Source organism: Cupressus sempervirens, chromosome 11 (genome assembly GCF_028749045.1).
Source record: "Cupressus sempervirens isolate cs-2001-9-10 chromosome 11, ASM2874904v1, whole genome shotgun sequence".
Classification (NCBI taxonomy): Eukaryota; Viridiplantae; Streptophyta; class Pinopsida; order Cupressales; family Cupressaceae; genus Cupressus; species Cupressus sempervirens.
Window position 1 is genome coordinate 368282167 of NC_143128.1, and position 21421 is coordinate 368303587.

At 37.4% G+C, this 21421-nt stretch overlaps 1 protein-coding gene across 3 annotated transcripts in view; it reads right to left on the minus strand.

The window, feature by feature from the left end:
- The window catches only part of LOC149529600 (uncharacterized), a 168152-nt gene that overhangs the window by 70335 nt on the left and 76396 nt on the right, over positions 1–21421 (minus strand). For 2 of the 3 annotated variants that reach the window (XM_089810428.1, XM_089810432.1), the window contains exon 6: positions 12771–13340. The exons of the other annotated variant lie outside the window; for it this stretch is intronic. The gene's annotated coding sequence lies outside the window, so the exon portion shown is untranslated. Of the gene's footprint in view, positions 1–12770; positions 13341–21421 lie in introns of those variants that run through there. 3 annotated transcript variants of the gene reach the window in all.

Sequence of the window (21421 nt, forward strand, 5' to 3'; positions counted from 1 at the left end):
TTTTGAACTAATTGATCGACAACTCAAATGCACTTTCAGTTCCTTTGAGGTTCACTAGGAACGATTATAAATTCCACTCATACCTCTTCTCAAAGCATCTGACATTTATTCAGCTCTACTTTGACTTTCTAGTATCAAGGTCCACATACATAACAATCATTTCACACTTCCACATACATTCCACACTTCCACAGTAAGGCATACACGCCTTCTTAAACAATTATACAACTATTTTATAAATGAATCCACATGCTACAATCCATAATGTATGCTTGCTAATAAAGATCAACATGCTACATCTTCCTATTGGCTGCCAAGATAATATACCACATGCTACACACTAGTGACCATTCCAACATGAATCCCAATGATCCACAAATCCAAACATATGTGCACAATAAACTCTTCTAACATCTTCTATGCTTGAAAACATTAAGTCTAGCTCACAACCAAGTTATACCCAAAATTTTGTTGTTGCCTCTAGCATGCTTCCCTATCCACAGAGATCCAACCGATCTTCACTAAATCAACTAAAACTCATCCAATCCAACACATGAAGTGTTGCAACCATAGACATAAGCTCCACACTCATCTTACAATATCAATGTGTGGTTGTGTACATAGTACTATTGATCATTGGCTATATTGAATTGATCAAGAGCCTACAACATACATAATTGCATCAACATAACAAATGTTGACATCAATGACAAAACATGTCATCAATACAACATGTCTGTCATCTCAACAATCTCTTCAACTACCAATAATTCTTGTGTCTCTAGTTTTGCAGGCTTTTGTGGTGGACGCCTATAATCTCAAGCTCCACAAGTGGTGATTGGACCCCTTTCGTATGTTCCTTTGCAACCTAAGAGGATTTCTAAGGTGTTGTGGGACTGGCTATTATGATAAGAGGATGGAAGACTCAATCTCTGCGATCATTTTTTCACTTGGGAGAGTCACTTCCCATTGATGATCAAACCCTAGCACTTAGATTTGAATCCTTTTGTAAGATGCCCATGTGGGTGAGACTCCCCTATCTGCCACCTCATTTCTGAGTGACTCTTTGCTCGAGGAAGTGGGTGAGGCTTTGGTATTTTTTTTATTGTAGATGTTGAGTCTTCTAATATTCTTCACTCAACATATGCATGTATTTTGGTGGATATTGATGCTTCTAAGGGATTGCTAGTGATGATTAAACTCTCTTCTCCTAGAGGTTTTTGCATTCAATCTTTGGATTATGAAGGGATCCCCTTCAAATGTAGGTGTTAACATTAAATTGTATGCATGTGTTAACTTCTACATGCATGTGAGAGTTCTGTGTATAGGGTGCATGTAGTTACTTCTCTTTGTTTGTGCTTGCATGTGTGCTTCACCCAATTGAACTTCCAATATGTCACAAAGTTACTGATCAGTAATTTTCTAAGTTCTATGTACGTTGCAGGTTATTAATTTAGTAAATCATGTCATGAGTTAAGTTATTAATTTAGTAAATCATGTCATGAGTTAAGTGTTGGAACTTAATAAATGTCTACAAATAATCTTTCATGCATATTCAGTGATGTACTATGGTGTTTAGTGACATCGAGATTTTATTTTGTAAGGTGAAGTGGCAGACCAAAGATTTCAAATTTACATTACAATATTTTATCTTAAAGAAGCACAAATTGGGAGTATTTTTACCAGAATCACTATTAAGGGTAAAATGGAAAAGTTTCTGATTTTTTAACCTTCAAAAAAGTTATTTTGTATTAAAAATGTTGACCGCCATGTTTGACCCCTTTTTCCAATTTATTATAGCTTTTTCATTTTCAGTTATATTTTTTTTTCATTTACTTTAGTCATGGTTTATACCAGTTTCATGCCACAGAATATTGGGGATTTCAACTATTGTTTATTTTAACCTAGTTTCGAAGCTTTTCCCATGTTTAGAACCCTGCTACATTTCCGGCAGGTTTGTACAAAATGTAGAGTTTTACAATCTAACCAAATATTTTTACAAGTAACTTGATTTTTATTAACACATAAGTCAATTTTATCAATGTTTTAATTTATGCTTTGGGTAAAATATCATATTTGATTTAAATGTGTCCATTGAAAGTGAATTAATGGGCAATTTTCGAAAGGGTTTTGCCAAAAAAAAATTTAATTATATATTGAAATGAATATGATGATAAAATTACCTATCAAAAAAAAGAATATGATGATAAAGTTTATATATAATTGTTAGTTCGGGATTTTTCAGTCGCCATTTTTAATTTTCTGGTTCACTCCTACTTTTAATTGTTTATTTTGAACCGTTGGTTCTGCCTATTGTCAGTTGCAATTTGAGGTACAATAAACCCTTCTCAGTAATTCATCCGCGAACCTCGTCCTATCAGTCCTTTCTTCCATTATGCTTATCGTTGACCAAGTCTGATCCCTGGATTTCCTTTGTAAATGTATTGATTGAGGCCATGTCCAAAGATTCAAAATTTCCTTAAGTAACTCATGAACCCTTTGTACCACTTGCAAATGAAATGAAGTAGTCTTCAACCTCTTGTACCATTTGAACCAAGTTCAAAAGTTCAATGACTTCTTTTCTTTAACTCACTTTCGGTTCTCATGCAATATCTTGGGTGGGCCCTAGCTTGACGTGTCACAGAATCTAAAGAGGAATGCCTCGTCAAGTCTGACACACTCGTGTATGACTTCATCATTTGTGGAAAGGTAGTAAATAACTGATGTTTGAAGTAAGGCAATCATTAATAATCACGCCAGGATTTAGATTAAGGGGCAAAAGTGAAGATTTGGCACATGTGAAGCCAAAATATCATTTAAGTTGCTTTGTATTTAATGACAGACGCCATTTTGTCCCATCACCCTTTTCTCACAGCATGTGTAATTCATTGAGTCTGTCTCATAATTAATGCCCTGCTCTGTTTTGAAGTGTATATGAGGAAAATTTTCCTATTTCAAAAGGCATAAGTTTATTCAATGGGTTTAGGAGTTAACAGCAAGAGTTTGAGGAAGATGATTAGGCTTTCGTAATTGTCATAGTTGCTGCTCTTCAAGTAACTCTTGCGTTCCTTGACTCTTTTTCTTTCACCTGTTAGTAGAAAAGATTGTGACTACTTTAATTTTCAAGCAACGGGGAGAATTCTAAGTCATGAGGTCCACATTGCATGCATTTGGAAATACCCGCAGCCTGTATAGTAAGTCGCCTATTGTGTCAAATACAAAGCTCTTAGGAGTTGATCTAGGGGGAGTAACAGAAAGCTTATGTGAGAAACTTTCAAAGCCCTTTTCTACTAAAGTCTTGGATACCAATTTCCTTATGGCCTCCACCTTCCCGTCAGCATATCCATGTCCGAAATTGATTCAGGAATGTATCCAAATGTATGATGTGCCTAGTGGAAATATTTTGAGAAGGGATAGAAATATATTGCTGAGCATCACTAGAGAAACTATGTCCAAACTGTTTCACCTTGAAGAACAAGAGTTCGCCGATTTGACTCCTGCATTATCATTGGCCAGATTTTTAGAAAAGTATAACACCTATAGAAATACTATTGCAGAGAGTTGGACTATAGCCTCTTACAAAGGCGGCTCTAGGTTAGGTTACCCAAAACCCTCAAGAAAGACCAAATGACCTCACAGGTTCATGATGTAATGGTCTTGTTGCACCAGATTTGTGGCTCTCCAGATGTGTCTCTTTTTGAAGAATGGATGTACTTTTACATCCAAATTGTATTAAAAGGGTCGCAATTCTTGGACTAGGCTTAGTTGGTTGCTAGTTCTCTGAGAAATTAGCTCAAGGGAGCTCTAAACCTGAAGAAAGATTTCTATATGTCCTCGTATCTAACGTATATGTTGGCCAGTACTCAAGACTTGCAGTATCTGCCCCATGAACCCTAGACAAAAGATATCACTATATATAATTACTATCCTATGTTGCATAAAGACAAGCTTTGGGAAACTTCGGGAAAGTCCATGATATTTTCTTAGGGAAATTGTGTTTTGAAATGAAGGGTTCTCCCCATCGTAGATTCTCTCATGAGTCTCGGAAGTTTGTTCAATCCTTTGGTAGCATATATATTCAATTTCCCAAATTCACTTATGTGAGGATGGTGGTTTTGATGAGGAACCCTTACGACTCCCCAGTTTTGCTCTTGATTGTTTTATCTTGGCAGAGGTGTCTCGGCAATTGATTTCAATCATAAACAAGTTTGCTACTGATGAAGCTTCCAATGTCATCTTCCCAATCAAATTAGGCAAATTAACCTATAGAAGTATGGAACATGCTACTTGTATAAGTTCAATCTTGATCAATTTTCACTTTGGTTCCTATCATGCTAGACAAAATTTTGATAGCGAAGGGGTAGCCCATACCTTGTTTGAATCCCGTGTAAAGTTTTTACATGTCCCTAATATTGAAGACTTTTGGGAAGATTGTGCAGATGAATTGGAAGTTTGGAGGAGAGAATCTACCAAGCTCACTATTTCCCAAATTAAGCTTTTTCAACTAAATTTGGATATAGATGTTGTGGATATCGAAGAGGATAAAGCAGATCTAGTAGACATCCAAATAGCCAAGTCTTTGATTTCTAACAAAGCCATTATAAGCTGGGATTTTGAAGAAGAGGACAATATACTTGAAAGAACAAAGGTTGTGCTTGAAAGAACAAACTCTTGGATAAAAATGAATCAAACATGCTTAAAAACCAACTAATTCCAGTTATAATGCTAATCTCAAATTTGTAGGTAGTAGGAGATCCTCAAGGATTAGCAGGGCGCAAGGCAATAATCCTCCCCTAGTGCAAAAGGCTTGTGCCAAGAACAAAACCAAGATGTGGACACCTGTTGGACCTAATGAAGTTATTCAGGTTGACAGCGAACCTAACAAAGATCTAGGTGTACTCATTGACAATCTTCAGCAAGTTCAAATGACAGTGGGAACCTCTCCTTAGAGGATAGAGAATGTCAGTACTCCAGTCAAAGGCAATGAACCTCAAAAAAATTCCTTATTCCACACCAAATTGGCTGGTTGTCTCAATTAACAAAAGAAGAAGCCTAGTTCCTGTTTGTTTTCTTGTGGATGGCATTGTAAGTATACTACCAGAGTCTCAAAGCCTAAAAGAACCAAGAGCTCAGCTAGAATAGTGTTTGACAAGAAAACGAGCAACAACATTGCTAAAGTAGCCAATCACAAAGAAGATACAAGTGCATTGGATTTGAGTAATTTTGAGATTACTCACACAAATCTAGGGGTGATCAACCGGGAGAAAAAAGAACACTGGGTGGAATCATCCACTAAATAGATTATTCTGCAATTGAAAACTAGAAATTGAAAGCGGAAATATATGCAATGGCAGAATACATAAGATCATTGAAGGGACAAAGTTCAATGACCGATGGTTCATCCTAGCCTACATTTGATCCTAGTGCACTCAGGAATCAACAATTGATGAATGATCTAAAAAAGAGAAAGGCCATAATTTCTGACATCCATAGCTGGATAGACTGTGTAATAAATCTGCTCACTAAATTTATACAGGATTTGCATAAGATATTTACTTTTGCTGAAGTGGTGATGAGTGAATCCTGTATACAAGTGGCAATGTGGAAAGGAGAATTTGAAAGGCTATCAACCATGGTTACTCAGCTAGTAGATGTGGAAGAATATGGCTAAGATAAATTCCAAGAGAAGAATCCTTTGCAACTAGTTGACGCAGGGCTTATTCATGTCTTGTGAAAGAACATAGCTTGGCGGGTTTCTAACTATGGTTCAGTTATTTCTCGCATATAGTCTTTTGAAAAGGAGTTCAAAACAATTTAGGATGGTGTGAACAAAGACTTGCAGATTATTAGTTCAACTCCTTTTGCACCTTTCAAAGAAGGGGGTTCCAATGTGGAAGCGTTAGTTAAAAAATATGAACCCCTAAATGCGATCAAAGATGGAGCTGATATGACCACAACGGACCTTACCAAAATTGCCAAGGTAGAAACCATGATAGACATGTGCAACCAGCAGCTCCCAGAGTATCTAGATAGCATCACTAAAATAAATCAGGACAAAGAAACGTGGAAAAATCGTCTTCAAAGCATAAAGAGTCTGAATAAGAATGCCACATCCGAATACATAGCCGCATACAAAGTTTGGAAACTCGCGTAAGGACCTTCTAACCCGGATGAGGATGAAGGAGAGCCATTAAGAAGCGAGATGATGTCTCCCTTTGACAAGTGATTGCTTTCTGTTTCTTTTTCAAGTTCAACTTTTAATCAATTATTTCTGGGATCTAGGTACCCCTTAACTTGGTTATTTTAACTACTTTGAAACTGTCCGAGAATTGGGTTTTGATGGAGATTCTTAGACATTACTCTATTTAAGCTCGAAACTCAGCAGTATAGAGGGTTGGCAGTTTTTGATTGACATCGGACTATGAACTTTAATCTAGTTTTTAGTTGTTATGCAAATATTTTGGATTTCCAATGATACACAAGAACATAATTGCTTTTGGCTAATGAAAGGTTCTATAAATATATTCTAAGGTTTTATGCTTTGAATTGTTCTTTGTTGGTTTATGATTGAATCGATATTGAATTGTGGAATTTATTTCTGCTGCTGGGTGCATATATTGGGCATAACTTAGATAATCTATCTATTTTATATTTCTCTTGAGTAGTGATTGATGGGGAAATTGTGGATTTCCTTTACTCTATGTAATATTTGATTTACTTCATTGTTGTTTATTTGATTATCCCTCTAACCAAGAATAGATGGGATGCCTTATTACTTTCTGGTTAAAAGTTACTCATGTTTGAAAATCCATTCATTGAAAATCTGATAAGGGAGTTGAACCTTAGTAAAATTCAGAGGATGCTTGCATAACCTCATTGCAACGCGATCCAACTATTGGTTATACTTTGTCTTCGAGTTTGGGCATTTTTGGGTTATCTTGCAAGCATTTTGTGTGAAGACAAATCTGTTTACCAACAATAACATATATTAAATTACTAATAAGCTTTTTTTTTTCCTAGCTCTAAATTATGTAGTGGGTGTAAAAATATTTCAAAAATTCCTTTGCTTATGTATACCATTACAATGTTTCACAAGGATGTTTGCCATGAAGGTTTTAATGGCTTTGAAAGTTGTAGTTTGTACTTGGTGGTAGGGGCATTGTTCCTTAACCTTGCCCTACACCACAACAATGAGCACACTTAGAATGCTATATTTGAATCCCAATGGACACTACCCTTCAACCCTCCTATGGGCACTACCCTTAGACCTCCAAAGGAACATTGCCTCTCAACCCCAATGGGAGTTCCAAATTCTAATAAGGGGTGTTGTCCATTGACCCTATTGGAAGTTTAACCACCAAACTTCAACCCTTCATTGTTAATATTCAAAACAATCATTGCAACGCGTTTGTGTTTGGTGGTTAACTTTCCATATTGAACTTTCATTTAAAAGTCTTGTACTTATATTGTAATTCCTCTTTCTACGCAAAATGTTCTGTGAGCTTTGGCCGGTTTTTGTGTTTTCCCATAAGCTTCCAGTGGATTGGACAGAAGTCCAAATTTCTTATGGTGCATCAGTTCAATGCTTCTGTAATATCCCTAATAGAATATTTTCTCAACACCCTTAATAGAACCTCGGAAATTTTTAAACAAATAAATCAATGCAATGTATTTCAGATTTCACCAGCAAAATTCCATTAAACAACCAGATGAAAAGAAGTCTTGAAATGTTATTGTCGTAAATATCCAACAAAAATGCATTTTCATAAATAATATTTCATTGAACTTTTTCAAAAAATGAAAAACAAATCCAATCATAAATACAGTAACAAGAAGAAGATTGGATAACAAAAAAGATGAACCTAGAATACAATGTGAAATACCCACACAATCTCTCCAACTGACAATGGGTTTCCGTCCACTACCCAAAATCATGGGTTTTCGTCCTCTCACTTGCTAAAAGCTTAAGCATACAAAAATAACCCTCCAAGATAGAAAGTGAATTCTAAATCACAGACCAAGTATCTTGAAATGAGCTCCTCTTCCTTCTTTTAAACCCCAATAGGTGACTCTTCATATTCCCCTCTCTGTTTCTTTATTACTTTTTAAAAATAATCCTTTTTCCCTCTAAGGAAATAAAGTGCACATAATAATAAAGTGACATTTAATAATATAAACTTAATCTATAAAGTCCATTAATTAATCAATTAAATTCAGGCATTTATATCTCTGATCTAATGGACTTGGATATGCATGTGTGATAGTTCGTCAGAAAGGCCTCGACAAGATGCTTCTAGTCCAACCCAGAAATGTCAAGAATACTAAGCCTACTGACTTACCAAAAATAGTAAGTGTTTGGAAACCCCACTGAAAAAACCGTGACTGGCCAACAACTGAAATTGCCTAGGCCAACTGAAATTGCCTAGGCCAAAAACTAAACTAATCCCAAAGAATACTCAGTTAGCTCTCAAGACCGAGGCAAAATGGGCTAACGACATTGTTCAATGGTAAATCGGAAGCACTTTAATAGGATGTAGGCCTCCACTTTACAAGGCACCGAGCCATTAACACTAAATATGGGTTGTAAAGAGGAATAAAATACTAAGAAATACACTCTTAGGCCCTTGATAGGATAATGTGAATGTGAAATTGAACTAATTGCTTTGGAAATGTAAATCTAAATGCTATGTGAATACAATTAGCCCAATTAAGATGTAAATCTAGGGTAAAGATATGAAATGTAAAAGACTCACCTTGAAATGCATAGAGAAAGATGTGTTTATGCTCTATAACTTTAGGATTTGAATCTTTTTTGAACTTTCTATCCGTGAATCTTGGGATGAAATGACGAAAGGAACAAAACCTAAAAATCTCCATTGAATCCAAGACTGAAGGACTAGCACAACTTGGAAGGACGTCCTACAACTAGGTTAACGTAGTCCGCAGCTACGAAATTGACAACTCTAGAAAGCTTGCGAACTATAAGTTCCAAATTTGCAATTCTTTTCACTCCCAACCTGCAAATCAACACAGAAAAGAAAAGTTTGGGGGTTGGTGTTTGATGAGGTCTTGCCTTGGTCAAGCCCTAGGTTAAGGAATTAACCGTAAATGAGAAATATAAATGTAAAGGATTGTAAACGACAAGATAAATGATAGGATTCACCTTGCCTATGTGTATGTAATGTAGATCTTGAATTAGGGATGTAGGATATCTCCACACTTTGCAATGGATCTATCGTAACTCCATCATGGTGCCATGGATATGGATATGCATCAATGAAGAGGATGAACGCTTCAATGCAGATCCCCTCCCTTGATGACCAACAATATGCTAGATCTTGACGAGGAAATGCTTGCAAATGATTCTCCCATCCTAGATAGAAATCTCCTTGCTTCAATGCTTGAAAAATGTTTGAATGCTTGAACTCCTTAAATGCAAACGACTAAAATCTTCATTAAAGAGGAAGAGCTTGAGTGCACAAAAGAATGAATGAGTGTGATATCATTTGATTGATAAAATGAAGCCTCCAAGTCTTCTTATATATGAGTTTTCAAGCGGAAAAACAATACAAGCCGATTGGATAATGGTCACAAACTAATTAAACCCCTGAGGACTTTCAGGCCCCGAGATCTGGAACTACCAGGGATTAGATTGACCTGGGTCGACCTGGTCCACAAGGATAGGTCCTAGGTGCGACAGAGAGCTAGGAAAGATACCAGAGAGATAAGATGGAAAGATGGAAGACAAAACAGGAAAAAAAGAGCAAGCGTGAGCATATCCATGGTCCGAAGAGGGAATCATGAGCTAAAAGATCTTAAAAGGAAAGTGTGTCCATTTTAAGACAGTACAAGTGCAAGAATAATAACTATACTAGAAAAGAGGACGTGACAAGTTCTTGGTTTATGTTGATGGCACCAAGAGCTAGCATTATATTGTAGTGATGTTTTCAAAGTCCTGGGTGTGCTGCAAACTTCTTAAAGAGTGTGTCTATTTTGCTTAGTCTCCAAATTGCCTCCAGTCTTCATCACACTACCTCATTGCATCTTGGCATGTTCACATTAGGTTTCCAATGTCTCGACAATGTTGTTTTTAGCACAGACAAGATTTTTTACAGATACACTTAAGCTCCCATGTTAATTTCAATATATTAGTGTTATATTTTTATAAAGTCACCTTATGTCCCCTCAAGTGGATGCCTAGCCAAAGGGGACTTGCACATAATGTCATTTTAATTATTTGATGTGTTTTTTGTGGGAAATGAATTATTCATAATTTTAAATTGGCTTCTTTTTTCCTACAAAGCTTTAAAAGAAGATTTGGACTCCAATTTTGGATATCTTGAAGAGTTCTTATGCTATGTTATTGGATTGGACCTATTGCAAAAATGATAGAACACAATAAATATTATGCTTAATTAACATTATGACTATTACAAAGATGTTCACGTCATAGAGATTGGAGGATACAACAATGCAAACGAACAAACATGACAATTCACCAAATGCCAAGAATAACAAACCAAAGAAATAGAAAGAAAACACATGCAACTATGGTGACTTTGTTACAATTGTATGCATTGTCTTCCAATGATTTAATATTATTCTTATACCCCCACTAAGGCTTATTCCACTGAATGAAAAACATAACAAACTAAAAAGCACCTAAAATTATAAATATGTTATTCTTTTGAAGCTTGTCTTTGATAACAAGTCATACACCAAGTAAAAATCCACCAAGCTACTTTGACCTTTGAAAAGGAGAAGCTTAAATTCTTGAGTTCTCAGATTACCAACAACTCAAAGTCCTAAATCATAAAGTTTCCAGAACCATTAGACAACAATCCATGTTGAACTTCTTCACTTAGTCCTATTATGTTGTCCAATAACCCATGTAAGGGCATAATTCCCTCGACTTGCTTCCTAGGGCTCACAACTAGCTTGGAGTTTCTATGGAAGCTAGTACAAATCATAGAAACACGGGGACACGTCCCCGTTGTTTTTGGCTGCCGCACCTGAGACAGGGATGCACCAAGGACAGGGGGACGACATTCCCATGTCCCCAACGGCGCCACCAACTCGTCGTCAGGAGGGGGACGTCCTCGCGTCCCCGTTTGGGGATGGGGATGAGGACACGTCCCCCAACCTACTTAGCCGTCCCCTTTTTGGCACATAAAAAATGCAAAAAAATAAATAATTTAAAAGGTTGTTTAATTGTTTTTATTGTTTGCTAACCCTAGGGTATGTGGGGCCCATTTAGAGGTTGAAATCCCATTAAATCTCTATGCTTTCTCATTTCTATTCATTTTATAGTTTTCCAATTTTTGCAACAGCGGCAAGAAAAAGAGTTTTCATAGTTTTTTGAGTTTGTAGTTTGTATTTGAGACTTGGATATTTGAAGTTTGAAACATTGAACATTGAACATTGTGAATCATGGTTGTTGCTAGTTGTTGTAATTTAGTGTATGATGCCATTGAATGATTGATGAGATAATGATACTCATACTTTTGCTAAATTAATAATATGATATATCATAATAGATATCTATGACTTCTAAGTTTTGAATTTGAATCTTCAATCTTTGATTATTTAAGTTATTTGATAGAAGTTAGAACTTAGAACTTAGATCTCTTTCATAGTTCATTGTTTAATGTTCAACGCAATGTAAAACAAAACTAGCAATAGCGGATTTGACGAACTTATACTCCACATTTATGTCTCATATTGTTATACATCTTTTCATAATTAGCATTTTAAGTATCATGTGTATAGTATATACTATATACCCCCCGTCCCCCCTCTCTTCCCTCGCCATTGTCCCCCTACCATCCCCAAATTGAGGCCCCTTTGTCCCCCTGTCCTGGAAACTTGTCCCCCTGTCCCCCAGGCCAGTGTAACTATGGTAAAAATCTATCACTCCAACTTCAAAATAAACTCATAATAGGATTAGTAGCTCATATGAAAGGGTCCCGCATCCGCAAAAGACTGGCCAAGCTTTAGCATTGTCGCTAAAATAGGCATAAATAATTGCTTCATACGCTGATGCCTTAAACATAATCAGGAATTTTCAGTACTTCGAAAGAACTCTTGGTTTTTCTTTATTCACTCACATTATCCCGATCGAATTCTTCAAATTAAGATGCACCAACTTACTTAGCATGATCTTGGGATATATTGAATATTTAAAATTTTAATCTAGCATTGAAATTGTTAAATCTTATCACTGGCTTTGCTTTGTGAGTTTTGAGCCGCTATGGTTCGCCAAACCTTCAAACCTTTGGTTAAGACACTTGTTGACTTTTATGACCATGAAAGCAGCTGCAAAAACCTTGTCCCTAAAACCTTTCAGCATTTAATCATACATTCTTCTCCTTATAGGACAACAATTCTATGGCAAGGCAAATTCTCCGATGCATATAAATGTTTGGATTTTAAGTAATTTTTGTAAGAACCCCTGTTGGTTCTGACTTTGACAAATACCAACATTCTTCTTAGTTACCGATTCGTGAAACGAATTCAATTCGAGCACGTGAATCAGACCCGTAGATTTGTGGTATTTTTTCCCCCAATTATGATTTGTATATATATACTAAAAATTGAGAGAAATATACATAATTTTAAAACTAAATCATTTCAAAGTATGAATCTATGATTCTAAATCATTTCATAGTATGACTCTATAATTCTGGTATGAATCTATAATTCTGGTGTGAATCTATCGATCAAATCCATAATGATTATAAGAAAATAATCGGGGAAAAAAAAAAAAAAGATTGAAAAAATCCAAATGAACCCAGCCACGGATCCGGATCCAGCCTCTAGGGCACGAATCCAGTAACTAAGACTTTCTTTACTATTCAAATGTTTGACATTTCGTCAAACACTTTACATGCAAGCTTTATCTCACTGTACTTTATTTTTAGATTGTGTTTGGGTTGAAATGTGAAGCTTTTGCAATGTAAAAGTTATACAAATGAAGCAAATTGTAAGTACAGTGAAATATATCTAGTTAATGACAATTATGTCACTGCTGTTACAAATTTAATGGACTGTAATTTGTTTATTCATTTTCCTAGCAGTTCAAAATATACATCCCAATAACAAGTACAATAATACTTTGCAAAGATGGGCATGAATGGTGAATGTTGTAGCTAAAAATGCAGCCTTTAGAAGGAATTCGGTACAAGAGAAACCTCGTGTCACCTCTCAAATTCAGGCCACCTAGTGCATTCAATTGCAGATAAAAAATGCCAACAGAAAATTAAATTGGGTGCTCAACAAGCTCCAAATTCTCCAGCACAAACACCTTCCCAGCCACAGTAATTACAGACGGAAAAGACACCCTAGATCAGATTCAATATATAATTAGATTCAATATAAATTCAGCATTGAATTGAATACAACTCGCAGACTCTGAAGAATTAGTGCGAATTGTTTTACAAGGGCAACAAATTGAATCACAAATCAAGAGGAATCAAACGTCAACAGAAATTCTCAGCTTCAAACCCTCACAAGTAATTATCAAAGGCAATAGACAAAAGATGAATAAAGCAAAGCTAGAGAATTGATTTTATAATAATTGAAGCCAATATCTTCTTCGACACACCAACGACCAATAACTTCTATACACTTTTCACTTAAATGCAAACTTTGCTTTTGGTTGCATATTTGAATTTGTAATAATATAAGATGATAATCATTAACTCCAAAACTTTAATTAATTCCTTGGCTTAGGCTTCCATGAATTAATTAAATAAGTGGCCCTTCCAATTATCACTCAACCCTCAATTTAAGTGAAATTATAAAGTTGAATTATAACTTTAGAATAAGTCATTTAATGATTTAATAATAATTTGGCAACTAAAATAATAATAACTCCCAAAATACTTATCCTTTAAGTATGCCATCTGAAATAGGAGTTACACCTATTATTTTCCCATGTGACCAGATGCACTTCCACAAAATAGAAAAGGTCCCTCCCAATCATTACCAGACTTGCCATAAATAGCAAGTTCATGAAACTAAGCCCAAACGAAGTCCAACCTGAGTCAAATGAAGCCCAATCTAGAACAGACTGAATTATGAAGAAGACAAGACCCTCCCATAGCCAAGCCTTTGCATCATAAGACCCTCTACCCACAATAATTAGCCTACGAGGATCACAATAATAAGTTAATCCCTCAAACTCCGATGCTGGCAAAATGGGGACATTATAGTTCGCCCTCCCTAAGATTGCTTGTCCTCAAGCAATCTCAGAAACAAATAACACATCAGTCCACTCGCATTCCAAGGGTAGAATCGTGTATTGTCTCTATGATCACCAGTTACCTCTTGTAGCATCATAACCAATGTAACTAACAAAACCTACCAAAATGAAAAGAATTCGACTACAGATGTCGTAGGAGTGCATATCTCATTGAGAAGCAACTCAAAAAGATGACAAAGCTTGCTTCCCCAAGTTGTGCCAAGTGAACTACTATACACACTATCTGACACAAGTGCAGCTGAATTGTCCACCTAAAAGATCATGCACAAGAGAATCAAAAGTAAAACCATATGTACTTGGTACATGTACACATCCTATAACTCCTCTGCAATCCTTGTTTGAAATCCCGATGCACTAGAAGGATCCAAAACACTGAATTCAACTTTACCAAAAACCCCTACAAAAGATGTGGCTACAAGAGAACATGGTGCAACATGGGGTTCTCTAATGTCGTCAACAAGTGCACTCATCCCAACAATGCCTATGACTGCAATGGATGTAGCCACATCCTCATCATAATCTATGGATGCAGGAACGTCACCAATTGCTCCTATAGGAAACTAACTTGTGTCTACAGATGGCATAAATTGTGCCCAGTTCCACTCAAGTGAGTAATCAACATCAACCTCAAAAAGTGGATTGTCATAAGACAATGTTGCATCCATGTCAAACATAGGATTGTCCACAAGCTGAACCTCAACACCATGTTGATCTGTAGTACGACATAACACTATCTCTACATCACTCTCCTCATAATCAACATGTGTGCCATCAACAGTGCACACATCAACAACCCCATGCATACTATTAAACACCTCAACAACTGGCTCAACTGGCACGAAAGTAGTTGTTGATATGTGTTGGTTGACAGTTTGTCCCTCCTGTGCTTATACCTTGACTCTTTAGTGCTCAATGTGGTGGGGGAACAAGCTATAATCAATAGAGGGGTCAGTGTATGGGTGATATCACTGCCCTCTGAATTGAAAGGTATTGCTCCCTTGTATTCAGAGATTTGCAATGAGTATTGTTTTTAACAGATCTTAATCTAAACAGGGGTATGCTCTTAACCAGAGAGCATGAGAGAAAAAACAAGGCTAGCCGTGGTCACAAGCAACCCAAGCAGAATGAATGGACTAGACAACTTATAACACCCACAACTATGAATACTATAGGCCACTTTCACCTCTCCTACACTATACTCTAAACAACTACTCCTACGATTACAGCTATTGAATGCAAAGATTGTGCACTCAAGAATGAACATTATGGGCCCAAGCGACTCTCTAACTAGACAAGATCACTCAACAGCAATCTCCCATCTCAATTATATTCTAATCACAAAACACACCAATGCAAGCCTACACCAAAAGATGCAACCAGTAACAAGCAACATAGGAACATTCAACGAAAGTAACACTCATATTATTCCACCAAACCACAACGACACTCAGATGACTATAACTTGATTTGTTTACCATTAAACATACTCCACTTTATGTTACTGAAATGACCATGGACGCCAAACTATTAATTGCAATGCAACCGGGAAATGAAATAGAATTGAACATGAAAAGAAAAACTCATATTGTTTACACTGCTAACATACAACACTAAAACTCAGATCAATGCGACATTAACAACTTCAAATTCAATTGTCTTTCACTTCCATGGAAACTAAAGTAATGAACGACAAACATTCATAATAAACTTAGAGTCTCACTACACAATCTCAGCTACAAAGGTGAATTCACAATAGAGGTTGCCGATCTTGTATTCATTTTTCAAAATTACATTTGTAGACCCTCTTTAGAGTTCAGCCGTTACATTCGTTATTACATTGCAGAGTAAGAGAGGAAGCATAGCCAAAATTAGGATCAGAATGACACAGAGTCATCCGTTACAAAATATACCCGATGAGATTGCCAAAAATGGCTGGAAGAGAGAGAGAGAGAGTCAAAACTTAGTTGAAGAAGCATGATAAGGAGAATGTAATGCTTTTGGATGTGTCAGTTCTTCTTCTTAGGCATTACTTATTTGGCCTAATGTGCCTTCATAGCATCAACAACTATCCTTAGCTCCTTGACACCTGGGATGAATAAATTGTCAGCTCTGACTACCTAATAGTCATGGTCTTCTGTCAATTCTTCTACTGTGGCTACCCTGGATTGGAGCTCGTCTGATGCTTTCTTCAGGGTACTGTCAATAGCAGTGAGCTTTGGAATCTTTGAATCTTGGTAGTTAGTGGGATTGGTCATTTCTTCAATGATCTGAAGAAACTTTATTTTCATCCACTCAATGTCTACTAGTTGTTTGTTAGGAGCCACATTTAATTCTGTATGCAAGTCTTTGAGGTACACATAGATCTTCTCAATCACCTTCTTCACTGATTCATATACCCTCCTTAATTCTTGCTCTGACTTCACCAAGCACTCTTTCTTAAACTACATGGATTATTTCTAGTGAAGCAACGATTCTTTTCCTGTCCTTTAAATGCCATGACTGATGGCGAAATCAATCTTCATGTCTATCACATCTTACAATAGAGGCAACTCCTTTGTTAGCTTCTCTGCTTCTAATTGCATTGAGACTTGGTGATCAGCCACAGTCTCTCTCAACTTATCCGCATCCAGCAATAGATTGTCAAGGCTCTCTATTAGGGGAGGACCTTGGACTTTCAAGTCTTCAATCCATGCACGGCCTATCTGTCTGAAATGCCTCACTATAGCTTTTACCAACAAGTTCTTCTTCTCCTCAACTATGGGATCAAATGTGCTTAGGCTAGCAATACCTGTTGGAACAATGGCAAGGAGCTCAAGCATTGTTTTGATGTAATCTATCAACTCCTTGTTTGAGGCCTTCAATGTGGCTCTAGCCAATTTCACCTCCTCTGTCCTATCTTCAATCCTAACATTGTTGTATTTCCACACATTGACCATGGTGTCATGCATTGGAGTGCCCAAGTCATGTGTTTTCAATTGGAAATCGCATGTGGCTATATCTTTAATTCGCCCTTCCTTCTACAGCTCAACAATCTCCATGACCATGTGTCCCATGTTGACATCTATAGCAAGAGCTACTAATGTCTTTGGCATCTTCCATTTCAGGCCCAGGGTTGGCTGCAGCATTGCCTAAGCAATTAGGTTCTTGAGAGGTGCACTTTCCTCTATCCTTCTCCTCTTCCTTTCAATAGTATCCTCCATCAAGATTCACTTGTGAGGACATTTAGTGCAAATTGTAGTGTTGAAGGATCGAATAATTTCCTTCCAACCAAAGGGGTCTTTTTCTTGCCGCTAGAAAACGGAAAAGTGACAGTCTTAGTTACAGAATGTGCAAGACGATTACCTTGATCAGACCCTCCTTGTTACTATTGTTGAGGAGTCACTTGTGCTTGTTGATCGACATTTGGGCTGCCATCATGAGGATTGTCTTCTGGTTGATTGCTATCTCCATCAAGGTTTATCACTACCACACCAGAGGAGTCTTTCCCAACTGATTGCTCCTCTTTCTCTTTGTCCTTCTCCTTCCTTCTCTGCCTCTATGTCACCAACATTTCTAATGTCCGACAGAGAGCCTCCTCCACATGTAGGAGTGACTTGTACATTTTTATCTTTTGGAGGCCGATCACTTCCTCCTCCACCCACAGATTGTGATGGACTCATTTATGTAGACTTGGTCACTGCAGTAGTGGAAGTGGTCATGGATGTTGTCTAGGCTCCTAAAGATATGCCTGCAACAGAACCACCAACTCTAGTTATTTTCCTTCTAGCTCGCGTCCACTCTACCCACTTGTCAGTCCTTTTTATAATGCTATCCATCAGAATCTCCATTCTATCAACTATGGGGCCCTAGAGTGGAGTAGACAGAATAGGTGTATCTTTAATCTCTTTTTCATATGTGGAGGATCTCATGTAAGAGCCATCATCTTCAATGTCATCCACATTGATATTCAACTTATACAATTTTACTTGCTCAATTGTAAGCGTCGACCAGAATTTCTCCCTTGTTTGAATCTTCGTGTAACAATCCGCCCAATAGTCCTCTATATCTAGCACATGGTTGTAACTAAAGCCAAGTTGAAGATTGTCTTTTACATAATCAACATGATCAAACTGAGGCCTTATTACTTCATAATCCTTCAATATATATTTGCCTTCAAAGGCCTTGATCAGTTTCTTTGCATCTAACCTAGATGCACATGAGTATGATCCAACAACAACCGAGAATGGCTTTCCTTCTTTTCTTAATAGCTATGCACAATGTATTGACTTCCAATATTTGCCTACATAATGCAATAAGCACAACCTTATCCTCTGGATACCTAGGTAGTCTCCAAAGGAAACCATCAAATCCACCGATTCTGATGTAGGAGAAGGCTGGGAATTAGATAAAGCAACATCCAAATTGGGTCACCACTGAAATAGCCTCTGGCGAAAATTTCCTTTGAGAGCATCCTTGTAGCTCTCTACATAACCTCATAGTAAGGGCATCATTCACCTTTACAAACTCTTCATAACTCCTCTCTAGTTGAAGGCAAGGATAGAGATCATACACCTTAGTAGACTCATCAAAATCTTCTAACACTGCTAGCCTAGCCATAGGTGATGTGTTGCCAAAGCATAGATAAAATAGGATGATATATAAAATTGCTCGAATGCCTTAGCAGAGTTCATCCAACTAGTCAATTCATCACATATAATTTGTGTCGAATCAATATATTGGCCATCACAACACACAGCTTGCACTAGAAAGAAGTGGTGCTCAATGAAATTCAAGGCCTCTTCTTGTTCTTTCAACCTTAGCAACAAGGCTAGAATGTCCATGATCTCCCTCTTTAGGCTGGTTCCAAACAGAGTTTTAGGAACTTTACTCTTCTTGCTTCTAGGCGGCTAGAACCAACTGGTCATGATGTCTCCCCACCTCAAGGTCTTCTTCTCATTATACATAGAGGTAGATGCCTGAAGTCTATGTCACAATATTCTTTTCTATCCGGGATTCCAAAGGCATTCTGCATTAGACCTCTGTCAAATGTTAGGAGGACCGAATCATCTAGCATTTTGATTTGCTTTGTTTTCACATCATATCTTGCAATGCATTCTTGTGCGAGATCTGGTGCCTAGACGACCATTGGGAATCTAGCAGCTTCAACTAGCCCACTTTCCTTAAGCTTCTAGGTAATAGAATGAATGGGCTGAAAATTCAGTCTCCTATGCAAATCGTGGAGATTGTAGAAACGGAATGAGGTATCCGCAAAATCCTTCAATTTACTCTCCAATCCAAGCAGACGATTTTGTATACCAATTCTTACAACCATGAATCCATATATCAACTCACAAAGCAATTCAGACTTGAGCTGAAATAGTGTCATTTCAAAATGAAGAACTGACATCACAACAAATTTGATCTTTATGATTTTCGAATTTGAACGTTGCTTCTAGGATTTCTCGCATCACACGAGTGAAGAGTGGAGAGTTAAGCCAAAGACGACCTTTAGGGGCATAACAATCATATTTGCAATTAATGCGGTGAGTTAATGGCTCCATTAGACACCATTTGTATAAAATCTGGCTTTAATAGGAGGTCGTACCATATACTTTTATAAGCTTTGCCCTTTAAATTTTGGACTAGTGAAAAACTTACTTTTCCAAAATCCTTCATATTTAGGCCTTTTCTCTCTCTCGGGAGACTTCGGAAACATAAGAGTGGCATCTCCAAAAGAATATTCTCTTTTATAACATAGCCGCTACCCAAAAAGTGCACTCTAAATTAACATTTCGGAGAGGTGGGTCTAAGGGTGCACTTCCGGTGGACGACTGGTTGGAAAAGTAAAGCTCTGATAAGTCTGATACTTGCATGAATTTCTCTGATCTGAAAGCAATTTTGGCTCAGAATTCCTCCAAGTAACTTTGAAAGATGAAATCTTTACATATGTCCTTCATAAACTTGATCTAATCTCCCCTTTCAGAAAATGGAGGTCACTAGTACTGCAAGAACCGCGGCGCACTAAAATTGATCAATTTCCGAGACAGCCAATTCTATCTTTGAGACACTCCAAAGATGATGCCTTCTCATTTTGCATGCCTCAAAACTTCCCTGAATGTAAAATCTCTCATACATAGTTCATAAAATAGGCCAAATTTGCACTTATGGAAAAGTACCTACCGAGGTGCTCCATTGGTTGGAGTTGCACTTGCAGAGATGATTTTCCGACAAAGTAACACTTTGTCACTTTTGGCTTTGGAGGACTCCAGAGTTGGTTCTATTTGGTCCAAGATCCATCAAGCACCTCCAAAATGAGTGTTTCCACATACATACTTCATAGAAGGAGCCAAATCTATGTTTTCAGAAAATTGAAAGACTGGTTTCTCTGAAGGCAGAGCGCACATGAATTAGCTTCTTTTTGATGTTGTAACCACTTTTCTTTCTCTTCACCTTAGGGCACTTGATCCTCTTCAAGCAACTTGATATGGACGCCCTGTACACAATTTTATTGTTTCCATCACCCAAAAATGGCTTCTATTTCCCCTATTAGGAAATTGCTCACGGGCTACTCCTCTTGTGGGGGAGTAGCCAAAGAGGTGCATTTCCGACTCAATGTAAAACCAAGTCATTTCTTCAGTTCTAGGCACTGTTAGGGACTCCTTTACTTCAAAGTTATGCTCTTTTGACATTTTCGTTCCTCCTTCCTTCAAAACTTAGCTTCTAGAGACAATCTTGTTTCTGTGTCGGAAACTCCATGAATAAGATTCACTTCCGACAGAGTTACCGAATAGGTGAAAGGGCATACTTAGGCAATTTTTGATAATTCAGCTTGATTTTTAGCTTTCCTCTCATCTGGGAAGACGCTCTACAACCGTCCCAACCAACCTATGTCACCTAAAGACCACTACGCACTTGATTCGCATGAAGGGTCAGGGGAGAAGGCAGAGCAAGGAAATCCTGAAATCCCGCATAGCGAGGGCAACTGAGATAGTCGATGAGAAAAAAGCCTCCTAAGGGGCAACCTAGATTTGGACACTTAGAATCAATGCAATGCCTACATTCCAAGGTAGAAGAATAAAAGGGGGAAGATTGAAAGTCTGGCAACTGCTAGCTCTAACTGGGGACTTAGGTACGCAAGTGCCTAAGCAAGGGACCTAGCATCTCTACTTTCGCACAAGG